At 41.8% G+C, this 22,773-nt stretch overlaps 1 long non-coding RNA gene across 3 annotated transcripts in view; it reads right to left on the bottom strand.

Moving 5' to 3' along the window:
• Positions 1-6,446: 6,446 nt before the first annotated feature.
• LOC112664332 (uncharacterized) overlaps positions 6,447-22,773 on the bottom strand; it is a 35,598-nt gene continuing 19,271 nt past the window's right edge. The window contains exons 3-6 of one of the 3 annotated variants that reach the window (XR_007402940.1): positions 18,570-18,676; positions 10,250-10,587; positions 8,802-8,910; positions 6,447-8,701 (exon numbers count right to left, since the gene is read on the bottom strand). This is a non-coding gene — a long non-coding RNA (uncharacterized LOC112664332). The remainder of the gene's footprint in view (positions 8,702-8,801; positions 8,911-10,249; positions 10,588-18,569; positions 18,677-22,773) is intronic. The other 2 variants (XR_004806219.2, XR_003139648.3) reach the window with 2 other exon arrangements.

Raw genomic sequence — 22,773 nt, forward strand, 5'->3', positions numbered from 1 at the left:
GTCCTTAAGGAAAGAAAGGAAGTGCCCTGGGTTCAGCAGGTGCCTGCAGCAAGGAGGGCGCCAATGGAATACCTTGATGAGATTCCAAGCGCGTGTTAGCCAGCCCACTGGTTTTCTAAGAGGGAAGAGGGAGAATAAGATTTGGAAGCAGCAATGAAGAGCAGATGTGATACTGACCCTCCTCAAGGCCTGAGTCTGACCTAGAAAGAGGACAGCCCCACTTCAGAGGCTGCAGGGGGAATAATCCCTCTAATTCAGTTTCTCACATCATTGCCACTGCACCTAAGAGGTTTGAGATACAGTGCTTTCTGAACCCACGTGCGATGCTGACCTTAGAAATTTTACCCCAAACCACAATTATCCATCCCCACATAATACTGGGACAATTTTTCTCCTCCGTATACCCAGGAGGTATATATTTGTCATCTCCAGAGCTTGTATTTTAAGATGACCTTTAAAGTCCTTGTTTACAAAAACATGCAATTCTCTTCCTTGTGAGGTCATATCCCTAGGGAGACTTACTAAATCTGTGTTTAAATTTCTTTGCCTATTTTTTCCACCAGTGTCATCAGGTGACCTTTATAAACATACAATTGAGCACTGATTGAGGTCAATTCAGGCTAAGGCAGCTTTCTTCCTTCCTTCCTCTTTTTAAGGAAGGAAGAGGGGAAGAGGGAGGAAGGAGGGAAGGAAGGGGGAGGGAGGGAGAAAGAAAAAGAGAGAAAGAAAAGGGGGAATAAAAGAAGAGGTGGGGATGAAGAAAGGACACAAACAAGCATGCAAACAAAAAGGCTAAGAACTCCAATGTAAGAATACTTAGAACTAATGTTTAATAAGGGATAATTTTCAGGACCCCTCCCCCCCACTTGCCTCATCTCTAGAGCCTCAGTGTCTGGAACAGTGCCAATAAACATTTGTAGACTGAATGGCTGTTGTTTCGGAGCCCTAGTAAAGATTTCCTCCATGGCTCTTAGGACCTTGGGGCTCTGGTCCTAGGAGAAACATGAGCCCCCACACCCAGCCCATACCCTGCCTCTGCTCCCTGACAGAGCTCCAGCGTGCTTCTTTTCTCCTGCAACATGTGTGTTCAGAAACACTTTGGCTTTTATTAAATCCAACTCTACTGCTAATATATTATATAACTTAATCTTGTGCCAGCCACCCCCTGGCACAGGATCCTGCTGGGCAGGGGGCCAGATTTGAAGCAAAGTTCTCCCTGCCAGAGATTAAGTTTGGTTAAGAGGTGAGATATTCACTGCCAGATGCACAAACTCCAGAATAATTTTCCAGCTGCATGTAGGCCTCTGTGTAGTTTCTGCCTCTGGTGGCAGAGGTCGGAGGTCATCTGAACTGGGAATGATAAGAAGCAGGAGTTGCAATAGGAAAGTATAAATAAAAGGGATGAGGGTGGTGAGGGGAGCTGGGTCTGGCCAGGAGGTTGAGATAATTTCCTGTGTTGTCAGAAGGCCTCTATGAGCTTTTTTTATACCCCTAACTCCAGCCACCTCCAGCAAGCCATTGTGTGGACTAGACTTGGCTTTGTGAGTTCTACCAGTGTCCATTCTCATAATGTGTGATGAGTTTTTAGACCATAGAATATCGAGGTGGCTGTTCTTTAGGAAAGGTATAGTTCATTTTGCAGCTTCCTGTGTGGTCAGGAAGCTTTATTGGCTCCTCCAAGCGTGGTCTCAGCCATGGTGGCCTATGGCACCGAGGTTGAGAATCCGCCCTCACAAACCATCCCCCTGGCTGTTGAGTGTATCTTCGAATCCTCATTAAATGACTCCATCCTTATGAGCTCCAGCACGATGGAAAAGAAACACTCTCAGAGTGAAACTCTGCAAGCACCTTTGAAGAAGTCCTAGATGAGACATCAGTCAGTGACAGCATGGTGAGCAAGTATTCCTTGGCCTTTGCATTCCCTTTCCTGGAGCCTGGAAACTATTGAGAACTTGCAATGCACTCAAGGCTAGGGAAGGGACAAGCATAATGTTAGCATAAAAAAGATATAGTAAAAATGCCAGCAGGAAGTTTACTCTTCCATGCTACAGATGCTCCACCCTGAACCTGATCATAACAGGTCTAATCAAATCCAAAGGAACTCTCCACCACCTTCTTATCCATTTCTTAGCATAGCACTTCTCTACTTTGTAGAGCTTGCTAGAACAGATCCTTGCCCCCTCCCCACACTCCAGAGATTCTGTTGCAGGAGCTCTGGGCGGGGGACAAAATCATCACTTCTGACAAGCCCCCCCCAGACGATGCATATGATGAGGCTCAGGACACATTACCCCAAAACATGGCCCCTTGATATACTGAACATCTTAAGCAGAAGGAGTTTGAGAAAACAACATATGGATGGCTGAATGGTCATTTTGCTGAGAACACACATGCCAAGAGGATTATCAGAAAACAATATTTGTGTTTGATCCAGATCTGAAGACTTGTGGTTGGACATGCATATTAGGCTCCATATTTGTAAAATATTGGAAAGACTCCTCCCTTGGGGATCATTGTGAGGATTATAGTCACAGCTAGTAAGTGCAGCACTGGAGCCAAAATCTGGCTTCTCAGACTTGGAGAGTGCAGAATGGTACCCTTAATAGTGAGGACCTGACCCTGGTTCCAGCGGAATGAGCTCTTCCAGGGTCCAGGCATTGTGCTAACTGCTCCATAGATAATGTTCCATTTAAACCTCACAACAGGGGATCCCTGTGTGGCTCAGCAGTTGAGTGTCTGCCTTCAGCTCAGGGTGTGATCCTGGAGACCCAGGATCAAGTGCCACATCAGGTTCCCTGCATGGAGCCTACTTCTCTCTCTGCCTGCGTCTCTGCCTCTCTCTCTCTCTCTCTCTCTCTCTCTGTCTCTTGTGAATAAATAAATAGAATCTTAAAAAAAAAAAAAAAAAAAAAAAACCTCACAGCATTCCAGGAGAAAGATATTATTATTATCCTTGAGGAAAGCTGAACTGAGAAATGAAGTAACTTGTCCAAGGTTGCAGAGTGGGAAGTGGAACCCAGGTCCCCTCACCATAAGGCTGCTACTACTTCATAAATTGTGAGACTTCTCCCAACAGGGCCTCTCAGGAAACCATCAGGTTGGCTGCAGCCTGAATAAGGTGGAAGCAAGGAGACTTGGGATGTAGTACTGGCTCTGCTGAACATGCAACATAGGGGTGGCATGGAGTAAGATTTGGAGATTCAAAGGAAGCACTAATCTCTGAATTAATCCTTATCTTGTTTATGGGAAGAGATTTATCTGGACTAGAAATCAGCGAATTTATTCAGTAACAGGCCAATTGCAGACATTTTAGACTTTGCCATTGTAACTATAAACAGTATATAGGCCAAAAAAGTGGCTGTATTCCAATAAAACTTCACTTATGGATGCTGAGATTTGAATTATGGAAATTTTGTGTGTCACAGAATATTATTCTTCTTTTGATTTTTTTCAACTACTTAAAAACATAAAAATTATTCTTACCTGCAGGATGTACAAAGGTGGATGATGGATTGGATGTGGCACACAGGCCATAGTTTGCTAACTTTTGATCTAGATGAATTCAAAATGCTTTAGAAAATTATGTTTCAGTATGTTTTAAAAATTTAATGATAACCACTAAAAGAATAGACATAGGATGTATAATTTCCAGCACACAATAAGAAAAGCAATGAAATAAAGAAAAACTGATCAGCTGAAGAAAAAATAGAAAAAAAGGAAGAAAGTATGATGGAGAACATACAAACAACATGATAAGGATAAATCTGATTGTATAAGTAATCAGTGTGCCCATGGAAAGGCTAAATTAGCCAATTATAAGACCTAGATTTTCAGTTTAGGTTAATAAAAAGAAAAAAATAAAGCTATATCCTATGTCCAAAAGGTATATATAGAAGAAAACTATGCAGAAAGTTTGCAAAAAAGGTAGAAAAAAAAACAAAACAAATGAACAGGGGGAAAAGAGAGAGAGAGGCAAACCATAAAATAGACTCTTAACTCTTGACAACAAATTAAAGGTTGGGAGGGTGAGGTGGGCAGGAGGATGGGTGAGATGAGTGATGGAGATTAAGGAGGGCACTTGTGATGAGCACTGGGTGCTATATGTAAAGGATGAATCACTGAATTCTACTCCTGAAACCAATATTGTAGTATTTTAACTGGAATTTAAATGAAAACTTGAAGAAAAAATATAAATAAAGGCAGAGGGAAAGGGATACTACCCAAACAGGTATCTTATGTTACATAATAACTAAGAAAACAAAAACAATCATTTAAAAAACATCACACCTATTAGGATGGCTACTATAAACAAAACACAGAAAAATAGAAAACAACTGTTGGCAAAGATGTGAAGAAATTGGAACCCTTGTACATGTTAGTGGGAATGTAAAACAGTGCAGCCACTATAGAGAGAAGGATGATGGTTTCTCAGAAAATTAAAAATAGGATTACCACAAGATCCAGCAATTCCACTTCCACCCCAAAGAATTGAAAGCAGGGACTCAAAGAGATATTTGTACACCCATGTTCATAACAGCATTATTCACAGTAGCTAATGGGAAAGCAGCTCAAGTGTCCATCAGCTGATGATTCGATAAACAACAAAAGGTGGTCTGTACATACAGCGGAATAGGATTCCGCCTCGAAAGGGAAGGAAATTCAGTCACATGCAATAACATAGATGAAACTTGAGGACATTATGTAAGTGAAATAAACCAGTCCAAAGGGATGAATACTGTATGATTCCACTTACAAGAGGATCCTAGAATAGTCAGATTCGGAGACACAAAGTAGAATGGTGATTGCCTGGCGGTGTGAGGGGAGAGGAGTGGGGAATTGTTACATAATGTGTACAGAGTTTCAGTTTTGCAAGATGAAAAGAGTTCTGTGGGTCATGGTGATGATGGTTGTACAACCAATGTGATGTACTTAATGCCACTGCACTGCACACTTGGAAATGGTGAAAATGGAAAATTTATGTTATGTGTCTTTTACTACAATTAAAGAAAAAATAAAATAAAAAGCATCCCAGCAAACATGGATTTGTTCATTTTGATAAAAGCTACAGTCCACTAAAAAGATAGTCATATGCTTCAATGCAATTTGCCATAGAGTTCTGAAATATATCTAATATATATAAATAAAACGTATCCAATAAAGAGAGTACTCATTTTTTCCAGACACCCATGGCCCTTTTACAAACTAACCATGTATTTGACCACAAAAAGAATGCCAATAAATTCCAAAGAGCACACAAATCTTATTACTTGGTCACTCTGCAATAAAATTAGAAATTAAAAAGCAAAACAAAGCACAAGAAGTAGCAAAATAAAAAATCTTTTCACTGGAAATTTTAAAGCCTCTTTTAAAGTAGCTCTTGTGTTAAAAAAAAAAAAAAGAGAGAGAGAGAGATTATAAACTAGAAATAAACCTAAATGAGCCTTTGTTTTCAGGGGCTTATGAGACCTGATCCAAGTGGACTCAGGGGAAATTTATTAAAAATGAGAAGAATTCAGAATAAATGAAGGAATCATTAAATTCAAGAGGCTGGAATGAAAGATCCACAAAATAAACCCCCAAAAAACTAGGTGGATGGAATATAAAAATTAGCAGAATTTAACGAGGTGGAATATTCATATCAAAAATACACTTAATTAATAAACAAAATCTTGTTCTTGAAAAAAACACATTACCATAGACAAATCTTTTTTTTTTTTTTTTAGATTTTTATTTATTTATTTATTTATTCATGAGACACACAGAGAGAGAGGCAGAGAGAGAAGTAGGCTACATGCAGGGAGCCTGATGTGGGACTCGATCCCGGGTCTCTAGGATCAGGCCTGGGGCTGAAGGTGGCACCAAACCGCTGAGCCACCCAGGCTGCCCACCACAGAAAAATCTAACTAAATCACATAAATAAAATATATAAATAAAAATTTAAAGAATATTCATATTTGAAACGAAAAAGGAAACACAACTACTAAGATTTTAAAGCACTCTAAAAATTACTAAAAAGAAATTAATGTTAATAAAAAATTTTTAAACCTAGGTCAAAATGCAGAATTTTCTAGAAAGATGCAAATCACTAAAATGTGTCTAAGAGGAGATGGAAAACCTGAATAGTCCAATAAACACAGAAGAAATTAGAACTGTTGTCAAAGTTCTTTCCATGAGCCCAAACCAGGCTTAGATGGTTCTTATTGGTGAATTACATCTGATTTTCAAGGACCTGATTATCTCTATGGTACATAAATTCTTCCAGAGTGTAGGAAACGTAAGTCTAGACGCCAAGCTGGAAAGATAGCCTGTGTGTCTAGTGCGGGGGCGGGGAGGGGGGGTTCTGGGAAGCCAACTAGAGTTAGGAGCACAGTTTTTTTTTTTGGTGAAAACACCTGTGCTAGAAAAAAGGAGGCATCCAGGTTGGGTGGGGTAGTCGTCAGATCAGGATGCAGATCTGACCAAGTCTTTGCCGAGCCAATGAGAAGCTCTTGAGCAGGGACTGCCTATTAGAGGAGTCCCACACTAGTAGAAATAGCTAGGCATGTACCCTCCTCAACCTTGCTACTCAGTCCTTGAAAACAACTCGAGAAAAGTGTGACCTTGGCTCACCACAGTGCATTAGAAAGGGAAAGAAATCAACGAAGAAGGAAGGAAAACTATGAGCTAATTAAACTAAAAAATTAAAGGCCCAACACTCTAAATGAATGAAGCAAAGAATCTATTAATTGGCTACATGAACAGATTAAAAAGCAGAAAAGATTATTCCCATCACAATAAATGCCTTGATAAATGGATTTAATAAAATTTGTGCCTGTTTCTAAATAAGAACATAAAATTTTGGCAAGCTTGAGGTAGAAAGAAACTTTCTTACCTTGATAAAGTCTAGCTGCCAAAAACTGTTAGCAAACATCCTATTTAATGGTGAAAAATCAGACATTCTAGAAACATCTGGAATGAGACTAAGTTACCGACCATCACTATTACTGCTAACCAGTTTACTGGCGTCCTAACCAAATAGGAAGAAAAAAAAAGAACTTAAAGATTGCAGTTTATTGTTTTAAAATTAATCGTGATGATGGTTGAACAACTGTGAATATGCCCCCAAAACATCAACGTGTGCCCTTTAAATGGGTAAATTGTATTGTATGTGAATTACATCTCCAAACACTGTTAAAATATCATTATCCTGTCCATTATAAGACTTACTACTTAGAAAATATTGTCTACCTAGAAAATCAAAGAAAATACACTTAAAAACGAATAAAAGTGAGAGGGTTTAGAAAAGTGGCCAAATACAAAATCAACATACAAAAACCATCTTCTAATAAATAAACAATAGCCAATTTCACAACATCACAGAAAGAGAACCCCATATACTCCATGCAGAAAGATTAAACAGCCAAAGATGGATCTAATTAGAAATGTGGAAGACTTAAATTTTAAAGACAATACTTGACCAATGAACAAAAGTTGAGGTATAAAGCATGGCAGCCAAACAATTCCTACACCCCACCTCCCCTTTGGGAATGACTGCAGTGGAAATTTCCTTTAGAAGAAAGAGCCTGTGGATATCACAGGACCATGAAGAATGTTACTAATGAAGTATTTAAAATGCCTAGCACAAAGTCTGGCGAATAGTGAGCACTCAACAAATGCTAATTATTTTTCCAGATTCCACATACAATCAGCACTCAGGGGCACAGAAATGGAAAATTGCCCTTGATCCTGCAGTATACATAGATGACTGGGGTGGTAGAAATGCTCTGAAGGGAGTTTGACACTTCCTTGAACTAAATGTGCCACTTAGGAATGGAGGGATCTGACTGGACATAGGAGCTCATGGGAAAATAAGTCATCATAGTTCAGAGATAGAATCAATGTGTGCGTTTGGCTTCTCAAAGCCTGAGGTTCTTGGGCATTTATCTATTCAGGGGAACACTGACCCAACTACCTGGCACCACTCAGAACTGCACAGGAAACAGGTGGATTAGAAGAGTTTTCATTCACTCATCTTTTGTTCATTCATTCATTCAAAAAACAATTATTGGGTTTCAAACTGTTCTTAGCACCTGCAAGGAGCTAAGGGAAAAAGGGAGGTGTATAAGGTAAAGACTCTTTTTTTCCAGTCTAGTAGAGTGAGAACAGGATACAAGGAGACCAACAAAGTTGGAAGAAGGACCAGGCAAGAGATTTAGGAGCAAGGCCAGGGGTAGGTAACTTTAGGGACAGGCATGTGGGAACATGACCCAAAAGGAGGCCCAGGATTGGGAACCCTTTTCAACAGCTGTCCTCACTTTTCAGAACGGCAAATCATTAAAGATTGACACCACCAGGTGTTGCTGGGGTGTGTAGAATCAACTCTCCCATATTGCTGGGATGGTGTAAATTTGGGCCAACCTTTCTGGAGAGCAACCTCACAAAACATGCCAACGTTTAAAACATACCTACGTATGACTCAGCAACTATCCCATGGGAATAATTGAACAAATGAAAGCAAATATCAGTACCAGCACAGAATATTCATTGCATCATTGCTTGAAGAGGAAACAATTGTAATCCTTGGATCAGTAACACATTCAGCCTTGGACCAATCATGATGATCACAGGAATTGGGTCCCCTGATTGGCCAAATCTTAGTCACACATCTCTCCTCTGTTGCCAGGGTATGGAGGAGAATCATGCTGGACAGTTGAAGATTAATCTGGGGGAGGATGTTCCCCAAAGAGGAAAAAAAGGAAGAACACTGTTACCATAAAACTGGGGATAAGAAAACGTGTTGAATAAACAAAATCTATACTTACTTCCATCCACTAGAGTAGGAATAGGTGGTGCATGTTTCAGGCAGAGGGAATAGACTATTCTTCACAGCGCCTCAGAGAGCCATCATAGTCTGTGATGAAACTCCCTGTCCTGAGAGGATGAGGAGGGACATGGAGGAAGGTTAGCCCTTAAAAAAAAGACCTAGATTGGTAAAATCCAGCCATATGAATAATTGAATAACTTGAAAGGTATGGCTGAGGCTGTGGGGTGGCTGTGACAGAAACATAAGACAATTGAGAATGCTTTGAGTAAGTTAGGAAAGTTTCTTACCCTAGATGGGCCTATGTTGTGTCTACACATGTTCAGCGTGTGGCTTGCACAGCAGGCACCACTTGCTGCCTGGTGACGTGGGACAAATGACTTAACCACTTGAAAACTTAATTTTCTCATCTCTGAAACTGAGAGAGGAAACCAGTCTTATGGGCTGACTGGGAGAATTTCATGTGGTCGTGTAGGTGAAAACTGCCAACACCGTGCCAGTGAACATGAGTTGAATCTAAGCCAAGAGAAGGGCCTGCCAGAAGGAGCCCCCAAATTTAAACAGAAGGGGCAAAATGCAAACAGAAGACATTAATTATGGTGGCCTTAGGAAGTCTGAAAGCCAGAGCTTTGTTCTAGGGCAAAGGGAGCCATGGAATGTAACCTGGGGGCAGTAATGAGAGTTATAATTGTACTTGACCTAAAACTATGTTGAAAAACCAGAACTTGCCCCTCTCCAAGTTCTTAACTGTACAAATGGAACAACTGTTTACTTTTAGGTTTTTATTTTTCATGCACACTTTCCCAGGCACCCTTCAGAACAGGAGCTACTTAAACTCCCCAAGGCAAGGATAGCCCCCCACCACGCCTCTCCATTTCTCCTGCCCCATACTCCATCTTGTCCTGTGCCTAGAATACCACAGGCTTTGTGTACCCTTCCTCAAGACCAACGACAACATTTATAATGGCTGCCTTGGGGCACCTGGGTGGCTCAGTGGTTGAGCATCTGCCTTGGGCTCAGGGTGTGATCCTGGTGTCCTGGGATCAAGACTTGTACTGGGCTCCCTGCAGGGAGCCTGCTTCTCCCTCTGCCTATGTCTTTGCCTCTTTCTTTGTGTCTCTCATGGATAAATAAATAAAATCTTTTCCAAAAAAGTTGGCTGCCTTGAATCTCCTCACCTCAAACTCAAGCCCAGGGAGCCTTATGCCAACAGGGCAGCAAGCCTGGGTTGCTCTGTCTGGGAGGTAAGGAGAGAGGGACACCACTGCGAAGACCTGTGTGTCCAGAGAGCATGAGACAGTCCCGCCCCTCCAGACCCCCACGTGGTACAGCCTGTAAAGAAAGAGCATTGAACCAGAAGCACAAAGGCTGCTCTGTTGATATGGAATTGGGCAAGCCACTGGCCTCTCCAGGCCCCTTTCCTCACTCTTAAAACGGAGGCGACGATACCTCAGGGAGCAGTGGGGAATGAGAGAAACCTTGCAATGACAGGTCCTCCGCAGCCTCCATGCACTGTGTAGGTGCGTGTCGTTATTACCCTTCTACATCCCACAGGGCTTTCCAGACTGTCAGAGCAGTGCTCTGCGTCCTGGGGTAGGAAGTAGATGGTCTAACTGGCTCAGGATGCTAGGCACAAAAGCGAAGCCAAGAAGCAGCAGTCATTTCTTAGAGTTCCTCTTGCCATTTTCCGTCTGGGCTCCAAAGTGATGCTGTTGCCAAGGCCACCAGGACTTCCCTACCTGTGTCCGGAGGGAGAACTGATGTTGGCCAGGAAATCTCACAGGTGTCTGTGGAACAGAAAGGAAGCACCTCAGAAGCATGTGCCCATGGGGGTGTAGAACATGGAAATCCAGAAGCAGAAGGAGCTTTCCTTCCCTCCCTTGGCTCCTCATCACACGTCCTGGGGTTCAACCTTCACCTTGGAGCCCAGCCACCACCACAGGGCCCCCACTGCCAGCAGAGAGCTCCCCCTGGAAGCAAAGAAGAGGCTCTCCCACAAAGATGCTAGTGTTCCAAGGCAAACATTTCCATTCTGAATGGCTTTCGTGAGACCATTCCTCTGTGTTTGGCTGTATGCTTGGCGCTTTGGAAAGAAACGAAAGGCATGAGGGAAAAGACCCACTGCCACCAGCTGCTGGTGATAAACAGCTGTATTTGCACAGCCAGCCTTGGAGAGGGACTTCCCCAAGTCTAAGCCACCAAGTAACATAGGTGTCACGAGGCTTGCCTTCACTGATGCCCTGTGTCAGGGGCATTCTGGAAGCTGCCTCAGATTACTTGGCCAGAGAGAAGATACCAGATCAGAGCAGGGCAGATCCAGCAGAAGGAAGGCTGTGTCAGGAACACAGGCTAGCCAACAAGAAGTGGCAAAGGCTCCTTCAGGGACATAAGACGTTGGGCCCAGTGGACAGGAAGGCTCCAAGGCCAGGTGCCAGGCTGGGGGTGTGCTTAGGATGATGGGGGCTGGTGCTGGCTACTCACTTCCGGCCCCTGACCATGAAGCCTCCTTCTTTCCCTCCTTTTCCTACTTTTCTTTGATTTAGCAACTTTTTACTAGACCGTTTCCCAAACAGCAGGATTTCTTGGAAACTTTACTATTTTATTGAGTACTGTGAGTCAAAGCTATCCTGACAGTTCTCGCTCACTCTTCAGTGTCACAAAGCAGTTCTGCTGAATGAAAGGAGCAGGTGCATGCCCAGGCTCTTGTTGATCTTATATTAATTCCACCAGAGGGGCCAGTGAAACTTTGTGAGGCCAGGCACTGGCTGCCACGTAGGGAACTCCCTGCTCTTATCAGTAACACAGCAGCTGTCTCTCAGGTGGACTGTTTGCGCTGAAGAGTTACATATTTTATTCAGCTTTCTTGAGTTGGGCTCCAAAGCTCAGGGTCAGATGACCTGATCCTCCTCTTCCTTAGGCCAGCCTCAAGGCTCTTCTTGAGCATTACGTCCCTCACAGGGTAAACTGAGGCAGATGGAACAAGCCCAGGAGACTGTGCCTAGCCACACAGGATGGAACCTTCCCGCTCCTCACCACAGCCTGGCAGGCTCAGCCCATGGGTTCCCAAAGAACTAGTGCCCAGGTATGTTGGAATCTTTCTAGACAATAGATGCCTAGCCAGCCTCCCTTATTCTACTGACCTCTCTCCCATTCTCCCTCGTGGCTGGCCTAAGTACTATTTAAAACACCAGTCTGAGGCATTCCTCCAGTTGAAAAGCATCTCTGATCTCTGCCATTACACCCCCAGCCCCAAACGCCCTTTGTTCCAATAAACTGCTCATAATGGCTCTACCTGGGAACCCCGGGTGGCTCAGCGGTTTAGCCCCGCCTTCAGCCTAGGGCGGGATCCTGGAGACCGGGGATCGAGTCCCATGTCGGGCTCCCTGCATGGAGCCTGCTTCTCCCTATGCCTGTGTCTGTGCCTCTGCTCTCTGTGTCTCTCATGAATAAATAAATAAAACCTTAAAAAAAAAAAGGCTTTACCTCCCCTGCCACTACCCACCAGCAGCATCCTGATGATGCCTTTCCTGGAAAATCATTACTCATTCTCCTAGATCCGGAGCAAACATGGTTACTCTGTGCACCTTCTCCTCCCCCCAGGCAACTGGCCATTCTGGTCTCCGAAGCCTGCTGCCCTAGCCTCCCTAATATTACTCACCACCCACACTAGGGTTCCAGTACTCCAGCTGTTGACTCAGTTATCCCCCTGCCACCCACTAAGGCAGCTTGAGGGCAGGGGCTGACCTTAGCATCAAAGCAGGTGCTTACTACACATCCGTTGCTGAAGATAAGACAGAGGTAAGAAGCTCTGGCTAGAGAAGAAGAATAGTGCATTGATTACCGACTGTATGACAGATATTGTTCTAAGCTCAGTTAATATCGCAGCAACTCTATGAGACACATATTATCACAAGCTTCAATTTACAGTTAAGGAAACGAAAGCAGAGAATGGTTAAGTAGCAACACAAAATCTACTAAATAATAAAGCCAGGATTCGAAACCAATCTCTGCTCTTAACCACAATATATATGCTTTTCAAACCAAGTGGGAATGAGATCAAGAACTAAATTTTATTTCTTATTTTTTATGCCTATGTTTATAGGCACCATTGCTTTTATTTATTTATTTTTAAAGATTTTATTTATTTATTCACGAGAGACACAGAGAGAGAGAGAGAGAGAGGCAGAGACACAGGCAGAGGGAGAAGCAGTTTCCGTGCACAGAACCTGATGTGGGACTCGATCCCGGGACTGCAGGATCATGCCCTGGGCCGAAGGCAGGCGCCAAACCGCGGAGCCACCCAGGGATCCCCAAGAACTAAATTTTAGAAGGCTTGAAGCTTCAGCATCAAATAGGCCAGAGTATAAACTTTGGTTCTGACCTTGACCTTACTCAACCAAGCGGAGTATCAGTCTCCCCGAATGTAAAATGGGCATAATAATAGTATTTCGCCTTATCAATAGTTTGGTTGATTTTAAAATTCCATAAATCTGGTATAGTCTACAACAGTAATGCCAGCGTGCTGTGGCCCGGTGACGTTTTTAGAACTACTGCTGCCAGCCCTAATATCAACCCTTGAGAAATAATGTTCACAGAGGATTATCTGGAGAATACGCAGGATATCTCCCCCTTTAGACCTGACTGAGCCAGACTAAAAAAGGCTCTTCTCCGAGACAACTTTTTCTGAAGACTGACTTTCCCTCAAAGTATCACACTTGCTTTCATTATCCCTGCTCTTGGGCACTAGGCCTTCTGCCATGTATTTGAGATCAGTGGGCTTATTGTGGGCATGTTGTAGCAGATGCCTTGAACCCGACTCCATTTCCCTTATGTGAGGATTGTAGGGACACTTGTCTCACACAGGGATTTTCTTCATCAGAAGCACAGTGCTAAAACAAGGGGACATAGTTTGATCCTAATGGCTGGTAGCAGAATAATTCTTAGGAAGCAAACAGTCCTTGTTTGGGAAAATATTTTGATAAGCTGGAGGCATGGGGGTGGAAACACAAGAACTGGGTGCTTTTATAGGACAAGCAACTCGGGGTAAGGCACAGATTGAGACAAAGAGGGGAATTTGACCTCTGAGAAGGAGAGGAGCCAGGGGAGGAATAGGAAGAGGTATCTGTGAGATGATGGGGGAGGTGAAGGCCAGTGGCACAGGGGCTTGTTGTTTGCTGGGGCTGCTGTAACAGAGCACCATGGACTGGGTGGCTTACACAACATACATTTATCTTCCTGCAGTTGTGGGTGCTAGAAGTTCGAAATCAAGGTGTGGGCAGCATTTGTCTCTTCTAAAGCCTCTCTCATTGGCTTGCAGATGGCCGCCTTCTCCTTGTGTCTTCACATGGTCTTCCTTCTATGCATGTCTGTGTCCCAAAGACACCAACCAGTCATGTTGGAATAGGGCCACTCCAATCACCTATTTTAACTTCATCTTTAAAGACCCTATTTCCAAATACAGTCATATTCTGAGGTACTGGGGGGCTAGGACTTCAACATATACGTTTTGCGGGGAACACAGTTCAACTCATCACAGGAGGCAAAGGACATTTGAAGACCACCCTCCGTCCAACCCTGTTTTCCTGTAAAAGTCTTCATTAATTACTTTGTGTGGGTGAAATCTTTTGTAGACGCCAAAAAAAGGTAAGCCTCCTGTCTGGAAGCCATATGGTGTGGAACAGATTCCCCCTTGTGGGATCAAGAACCCTGAGAAAGTAAGCCTCCTGGGAACCGGCAAGAAAACTTAGGTCATGCTTGGGACCTCCCCTGGGCCTGGAGATCTCAGCTGGCATCTGGTTTGCATCACTGATCATGTTTTTCTCTTGGCTTTCTTTGATCATTAGGAAACTCAGAGGCAAATTGGAGGTTCCTTACAATAAATGCTCAGGAATTCATGCAGAGTTACTTCCCATGCTGTATCCCACTATTTAGCCCTCATTTTCTCTTGACTCTCCATTGTGGACTTCTCTGTCTTTGTCGTCTATTCCTTTGAAGCATTTTACCCCACTCCATATAGTTCCTACAGAACTGCCAATCATCATACCCAGCCCCATCTTTCACCCTCATCAGGGCAATGTGGGCACCTGGCTCAAGCTGGCTGGAATATCCCAACTGAATGACCACAGGCCTGGCTATGTAACTCAAGATGAGTCACAGAATTGCCTCAGATTGATATGGGGAGACAGATGTCTTCTTAGCTATTTGCAAAGTTGAAGGGATATGAATCTGAGGCTTCCAAAGGCTATCTTTCCTATCATATGGATACAACCTCATTCAGGCAAAGGCCACATGAGGCAAGCAGAGCTGAAAAAGGAGAAGAGACAAAGCCTTGAGGGTCTATTTGAGCCTTAAGATCAAACTACACCTAGAGCTGGATCCACCCCTGGATCTACTTAACATCAGAGTTAATAAATTCTCTTTTCCCATTGGGCACTGAGCTACAGACTGGAGGTAGGCATCAGATTAGTTCTGTTTCCCACTTCAAGTCTAGAAGGGAGCTCTCAATCTGAACACAAGGCCAAAGGGCAGTGATTATCTCGGAGTCAGAAACCTCAAGGCAAGTCTAGTTCAAGGACCATGACCAGTAATAGACTTCTACTGTTGTTTTTAACTAACAGAGTTTGTAAACTCAAATGTAACAGCTCCTCACTAGGATTGTAGGGATATTATACATCCAGAAAATTTCAAGCTTGGCCAACAGTGGTATGTGATTGCTTAAACTCCAGGGCAACCCCAGGCCCAACAATTACGCTGAAAGGGAGAGGCCACTAAAGTAGCCCCTCAATGAGGAGTCTTCCCCTACACCTTACTTAGAAGTGGTCTTGGAAATCTCAAGACCAGGAGTGTCTTTGCAATTAGTAGAAAGGGGGCAGTTGGGCTGTCTGACCCAGAAGACTGCCTGGGGCTGTCTTTGTTCCTACCCTGCAGAACATGGAGTGTACTAGAAGCCACTTTGCATGATTATTCCTTCTCCTCATTGCCGAATGGGAGACTTATTGTGGCATTTCTGATGTCCCTTTGTCATTGGGTTTTGGGTATGCTGGGGATGGTGGAGATGGTGGTTAAATTTATCTTTTGGCTATAGGGTGCCAAATCCATGAAAGAATGTTTCAGAACCTCACAAAAGAGGAAAATGCATCACCTGGAAATCCTGAATTTTGGACTGAGTGTGGCAACTAGACATGATTTTGGTTTTCAGTATTTGTTTGTAGAGTCATTGTATTCTGTTCCTTAGGAGTGTTTATAGAATTGTATTTATGGGAAGAAGGGTGATTTTGTTTGTCAAGCTTCCTTCCCAGGAAGGAAGGCCCTATGTGGTCTTGGAGAGTATAGGCATCAAAACACTCCCACTCCTATTTCCAGCTTCACAGAGGTGGAACCTAGCCCAGGCTGACCAATCTGAAGATTCCAGTCATAGTGACTGGTTCAATTATGGACCTGTCATAAGCAAGTCCAATCATGATTGACATATGATCATTAGCTAAGAGAGATCTATTAACGCAGACAATGGTGTAGAAGTAAAAGCAGCTTCAAATTCAGCATTGGACCCTCTTTTCTTTATTTTTATTTTTATTCATTCATTCATTCATTCATTCATTCATTCATGAGAGACACAAAAAGAGAGGCAGCAACATAGGCAGAAGGAGAAGCAGGCTCCATGCAGGGAGCCCGATGTGGGACTCGATCCCAGATCCCAGGATCATGACCTGAGCCAAAGACAAGCACCCAACCACTGAGCCACCCAGGTGTCCCATGGACTCTCTTTTCTTAAAGGGTCTTCAGTCATTCTACCCTCAGAGATTTCTCATTAGCTGTTTCACCTCATGGAAGTTTGGAGCCTCAGACCGTTTTCCTTTGACCCCTGGCATGATTTGTTTAGATTATATGTTTTAATTTCCAAATCTATTATAATTTTTTGTTACCAATGACTTCCTTGTTTAAGAATGTGATCTCTATGAATCTATATGTGATCTGTATGTCCAACTCTTTGAACTTCGTTTAGACTTGCTTTTCATTCATACAAGTATGTGGCCAATTTTTGTAAAACATACCATGGATTCTTTTTTTTTTTTTAATTTTTATTTATTTATGATAGTCACAGAGAGAGAGAGAGAGAGGCAGAGACATAGGCAGAGGGAGAAGCAGGCTCCATGCACCGGGAGCCTGATGTGGGATTCGATCCGGGGTCTCCAGGATCGTGCCCTGGGCCAAAGGCAGGTGCCAAACCGCTGCGCCACCCAGGGATCCCCATACCATGGATTCTTAAAAAGAATGTTTTCCTAATTTGATTTGTGCAGAGTTCTGTGTAAGTTAAGCATTGCTCAAGTCATCAATAGTCTTACTGATTTTTGTTTTGTTTTGTTTTATCTACTTGGTCTGTAAATTACAAAAAAAGATGAATTAAAATCTCCAATTATGATGGTGGATAAGTCAATTTCTCCTTGTCATTCTAATTTTTGCTCTCTATGTTTTAAAAACAACAATTTCTTTAGAGCAGTTTTAAGTTCACAGCTAAATTTTACTCTTTCAGATTTTCTACATGGGCAATCATGTTATCTGTGAACAAAGGCAGTTTTAGTTCTTCCTTCTCAATCAGTATACCCTTTATTTCTTTTTCTTATCTTATTGTACTAATTAGGATTTCCAGTACAGTGTTAAAAAAGAGTAATGAAAAGGGTTTCCTGATTCTAGTGGGAAACCTACTGACCCATTTCTGCTGGGTGGGTGTTGAAGTCTCCAACTATGATAGTGGATTCATCTATCTCTCCCTGCAGTCCCACCATTCACTGCTTCACATATTTTGACACTCTGTTGTTAGGTGGATGACCATTAAAGATTATTATGTCTTCTCAGGGACTTGACTACTTTGTTATTATGTAATGTCCATATAGCTCTGATAACTCTCCTTGCTTTGAAATGCACACTGAAATTAAGATAGCTACTCCTGGGACGCCTGGGTGGCTCAGCGGTTTGGCGCCTGCCTTCGGCCCAGGGCATGATCCTGGAGACCCGGGATCGAGTCCCACGTCAGGCTCCCTGCATGAAGCCTGCTTCTCCCTCTGCCTGTGTCTCTGCCTCTCTCTCTGTGTGTGTGTGTCTCTCATGAATAAATAAATAAAATCTTTTTTTTTTAAAAAAAGATAGCTACTCCTGCTTGCTTTTGGTTAATGATAGCATGGTATATTTTTTTTATCCATTCACTTGTAATTTGTGTGTCTTTGTGGTTATAGTGGGTTTCTTGTGCATAACATTTCTTGGGTCCTTTTTTGATACACTGTGATGTTCTCTGTCTTTTAAATGGTGCATTTAGACCATTGACATCCAGAGTGATTATTAATATAGTCAGATCAATATTTACCATATTTGTTACTGTTTTCTGTTTGTTGCTTTTGTTCTTTGTTCCTATTTTTATCCTCCACTTTTTCCCTGCTTTTTGTGGTTCTAATTACACATTTTATATGATTCTATTTTCTCTTCTTTCTTAAAATATCAGTTACACTTTTTTAAAACACTTTTTAGTGGTTGCCTTAGAGATTGCAATATACATTTATAACTAATCCAAACCCACTTTCAAATAACACTGTACTTCACACACAATTTAAGTACCTTATAGTAATAAATAATACTAATTCTTCCTTCCCATCCCTTGTATCATTGCTGTCATTCATTTCACTATATACATATATAATCAAATGTATGGTTGCTATTATTATTTTGAGCAGTTATCTGTTAGATCAATTAAGAGTAAAAATGAAAGTTTTTATTTTACCTTCACTTATTCCTTTTTTCAGTATTCTTTTTGTAGATCCAAGTTTCTGACTTATATTATTTTCTTCTCTCTAAAGAAATTCTTTTAACATTTCTTCCAAGATAAATCTATTGGCAAAAAAAAAAAAATCCCTCAATTTTGTTTGTTTGAGAAAGTCTATTTCCTTCATTTTTGAAGGATAATTTTACAGAATTCTAGGGTGGTGGTTTTCTTGTCTCTCTACATTTTAAATATCATTGACTCTTGAACAACATGGGTTTGAATTGTGTGAGTCCACTTATATGAGGCTTTTTTAAAAAGTGGTAGAGTCTAACGCAGGGCTTGAACTCATGACCCTGAGATCAAGACCTGAATTGAAATAAATTGTTGGACACGTAACCAACTGAGCCACTGGGCGCCCCTATATGTGGCTTAAAAAAAAAAGATTTTATTTATTTATTCATGAGAAACAGAGAAAGAGAGAGAGAGAGAGAGAGAGAGAGAGGCAGAGGGAGAAGCAGTCTCCATGCAGGGAGCCCAACATGGGACTCAATCCTGGGTCTCCAGGATCACACCCTGGGCTGAAGGTGGCCCTAAACCGCTGAGCTACCCAGGTTGCCCATTTAAAAAAAATAAATACAGTATAGTAAATGTATTTTTTCTTCCTTATGATTTTCTTTTTTTAAATTTTTTTTTTAATTTTTATTTATTTATGATAGTCACACACAGAGAGAGAGAGAGGCAGAGACAAAGGCAGAGGGAGAAGCAGGCTCCATGCACTGGAGCCTGATGTGGGACTCGATCCCAGGTCTCCAGGATCGCGCCCTGGGCCAAAGGCAGGCGCCAAACCGCTGCGCCACCCAGGGATCCCTCTTCCTTATGATTTTCTTAATAACATTTTCTTTTTTTCTATTTACTTTATTGTAAGAACACAGTACATAATACATATACAAAATATGTGTTACTCGAATATTTATGTTATTGGTAATAATTCTGGTCAACAGTTGACTATCAGTACTTAAGTTTTGAGGGAGTAAAAGTGATACTCAGATTTTTGGCTGTACAGGACGTCCAGCCCTAACCCCTTTGTTGTTCAAGGGTCAGCTATACTTCACTCCGTTTTCTTCTTACTTGCATTGTTTCTGAGGAGAAGTCAGGTATAATTCTTATCTTTGCTCCTCTATAGGTAAGGTGTTTTTTCTTCTGGCTTCTTTAAGTTAAGGATATTTTCTTTATTTTTGATTCTCTTTTGTTTGGAAAATGATATGCCTAGATGTAGGGGGGTTTTTTGGGGGCATTTTCCTTCTTAGTGTTCTCTGAATTTCCTGGATTTGTGGTTTGGTGTCTGACATTAATTTGAGGAAACTCTTAGTCATTAATGTTTCAAAGTATTTCTTCTGTTCCTTTCTCTCTTTATTTTCCCTTGGGTATTATGATTATGTGTTACTCTTTTTGTAGTTACCCTATAATTCTTGGATATTTTTTCTGTTTTGTTGTTGTTGTTTTTGTTGTTCTCTTTGATTTTCATTTTTAGAGTTATCTATTGATAGATTCTCAGTCTCAGAGATTCTTCCCACAGCCATATCCAATCAACTAATAAGCTCATCAAAGACATTCTTCATTTATGTTACAATGCTTATTTTTTAAAAAAGGATTTTATTTATTTATTCATGAGAGACACAGAGAGACAAGGCAGAGAGATAGGCAGAGGGAGAAGCAGGATCCCTGTGAGGAGCTTGGTGTGGGACTTGATCTCAGGATCAAGATCACAACCTGAGCAGAAGGCAGATGCTCTACCACCAAGCCACTCAGATGTCCCTATGTTATAATATTTCTAATCTCTAGCATCTCTTTTTGGTTCTTTCTTAGGATTTCCATCTCTCTTCTTAAACACTGTTCATCTGTTCTTGCATGCTGTCTGTTTATCCAGTAGAGACCTTAGCATATTAATCACAGTTATTTCAAATTCTCTGTCTATAATTCCAACATCCAATGTCTAATTCTAATGCTTTCTCTGTCTCTTCAAGCTGTTTATTTTCTTTTTAGTGTACCTTATAATTTCTTCTTGATAGCTGGATATAATGTAGTGCTTGAAAGGATCTATTGTAAATAGGCCTTCAGTGATGTACTGGTAAGTATAAGGGAAGGAGAAGCATTCTGTAGTCCTCTAATTATTTCAGTATTTCAGTGAGCTCAGTATTTCAATGAGCCCCACAAAGAGAGCAGGTCCTAATTCCTGGAAGCTATGAACATTACCTTACATAATAAAGTTTTTGCAAGTGTGATTAAGTTAAGTGTTTTGAGACGAGAAGATTATTTGGATTATCAGGTGGGTCCTATAAATGTCCTTGTAAGACAGAAGCAGAGAAAGATTAGACACAATAGAAGAGTAGTTAAGAGGAAGATAGAAGCAGAGAATGATGCAGCCACCAGCCAAGGAATGCCAGCAGCTGCCAGAAACCAGAAAACATGAGGAATGGATATCCTTCCCTGCAGAGCCTCAAGAGGGAAGATGACCTTACCAATACCTTAATTTCAGACTTCTAGCCTCCAGAACTGTAAGAAAATAAATTTTGCTATTTTAAGCCATGGAGGTTGTGGGAATTTGTTGTAGCAGCCCCAGAGGACTAACATAAGAACATTTTCATTTATTGGCTATTTGGATATTCTCTTTTATGAAATGCTTATTCAAGTACACTGCCTGCTTTTCTTTTTTTAAAGATTTTATTTATTTATTCATGAGAGACAGAGAGAGGCAGAGACATAGGCAGAGGGAGAAGCAGGTTCTCTGTAGGAAATACGATGTGGGACTTGATCTCAGGACCCCAGGATTACGATCTGAGCCAAAGGCAGACACTCAACCACTGAGCCACCCAGGTGTCCCTATTGCCTATTTTTCTGTTGTGTTGTCTGCCATTTTATTTTGTTTATTATTTTGTGATGATTCTTTTTATATATTCCAGTTATAAGTTAAAATTATTTGAGTTCTCTAAGAAGTAGAGACTGAGGTAGAGTTAGGAAGTGAAAGGCTTATTGTGGAGTAATACCCATGAAAGAAGAGGAAAAGAAAGAAAAGAAAGAAAAGGAAAGGAAGCAGGATTAGACTATAGTGCAGACCTGAAGGTCTCTGACAGCCCAACAGGGAGGTCTGGAGCAAAGGCTACCCATTAGAGGAGTCCCATGGGGAATGGGGGTGGAAATCATTAGGTTCTTGTACCACTATTTTGTTTATCATCGGCTGGGGAACACTCCACAGAAAACATGCTTGGTCATTATTGCCTTTCTTAATCATTGGTCAAGGACCACTGGCCTGGTCCTTGGCTTGAAAGATGGTGTGGACCCAAAGGAGTTAACAGTAGGAGATTATGAGTTAATCACACTCCTCACTCAGCAGTGAGCAGTCCTTTCTTGAAGGAGGCTTTGAATAGTGTATTGGCCATGTGAGTCCTATATTGTAACTATGTTCTTCCAGTTCATGTTTGTCTTTCACAATCTTAATGGTGCCTTTTTATGAACAGAAGGGTTTTTTTTTAAAGATTTTATTTATTTATTCATGAGAGACACAGAGACATAGACATATCTCATATTCATTAGAGACATAGGAAGAGGGAGAAGCAAGGTCCTCACAGGGAGCCCAATGTGGGACTCAATCGCTGGACCAGGATCACGCTCTGAGCTGAAGGCAGACGCTCAACTGCTGAGCCATACAGGCATCCCATGAACAGAAGTTTGTTTGTTTGTTTTTTTTTAATCTCAATGTAGTCCAGTTTATCATTTTCCCCTTTATGATTAGTTATTTTTGGGTCATGCTAAGAAATATTTGCCTACCCTAAGTTCTATTCTAAAAGATTTTTAGGGTGCCTGGTTGCTTCAGTTAAACTTCTGTCTCTTAATTTCAGTTCAGGTCATGATCTCAAGATTGTGAGATCAAGCCTTACATTGGACTCCACACTGGGCATAGAGACTACTTAAGATTCTCTCTCCCTAAAAAATAATAAATAAATGATTGTTCCAAAAAAAAGATTTATTTATTTATTTATTTATTTATTTATGTATTTATTTAAGAGAGAGGGAGAGAGAGCACACAGGGGGAGAAAGAGAGGGAGAAGCAGACTCCCTGCTGAGCAGGGACCTTGATGTCAGGCTCAATCCCAGGACCATAGGAACATGACCTGAGCTGAAGGCAGACGCCTAACTGACTGAGCCATCTAGGTACCCCTAAATA

Source organism: Canis lupus, chromosome 17, assembly GCF_003254725.2.
Source record: "Canis lupus dingo isolate Sandy chromosome 17, ASM325472v2, whole genome shotgun sequence".
Taxonomy (NCBI): Eukaryota; Metazoa; Chordata; class Mammalia; order Carnivora; family Canidae; genus Canis; species Canis lupus.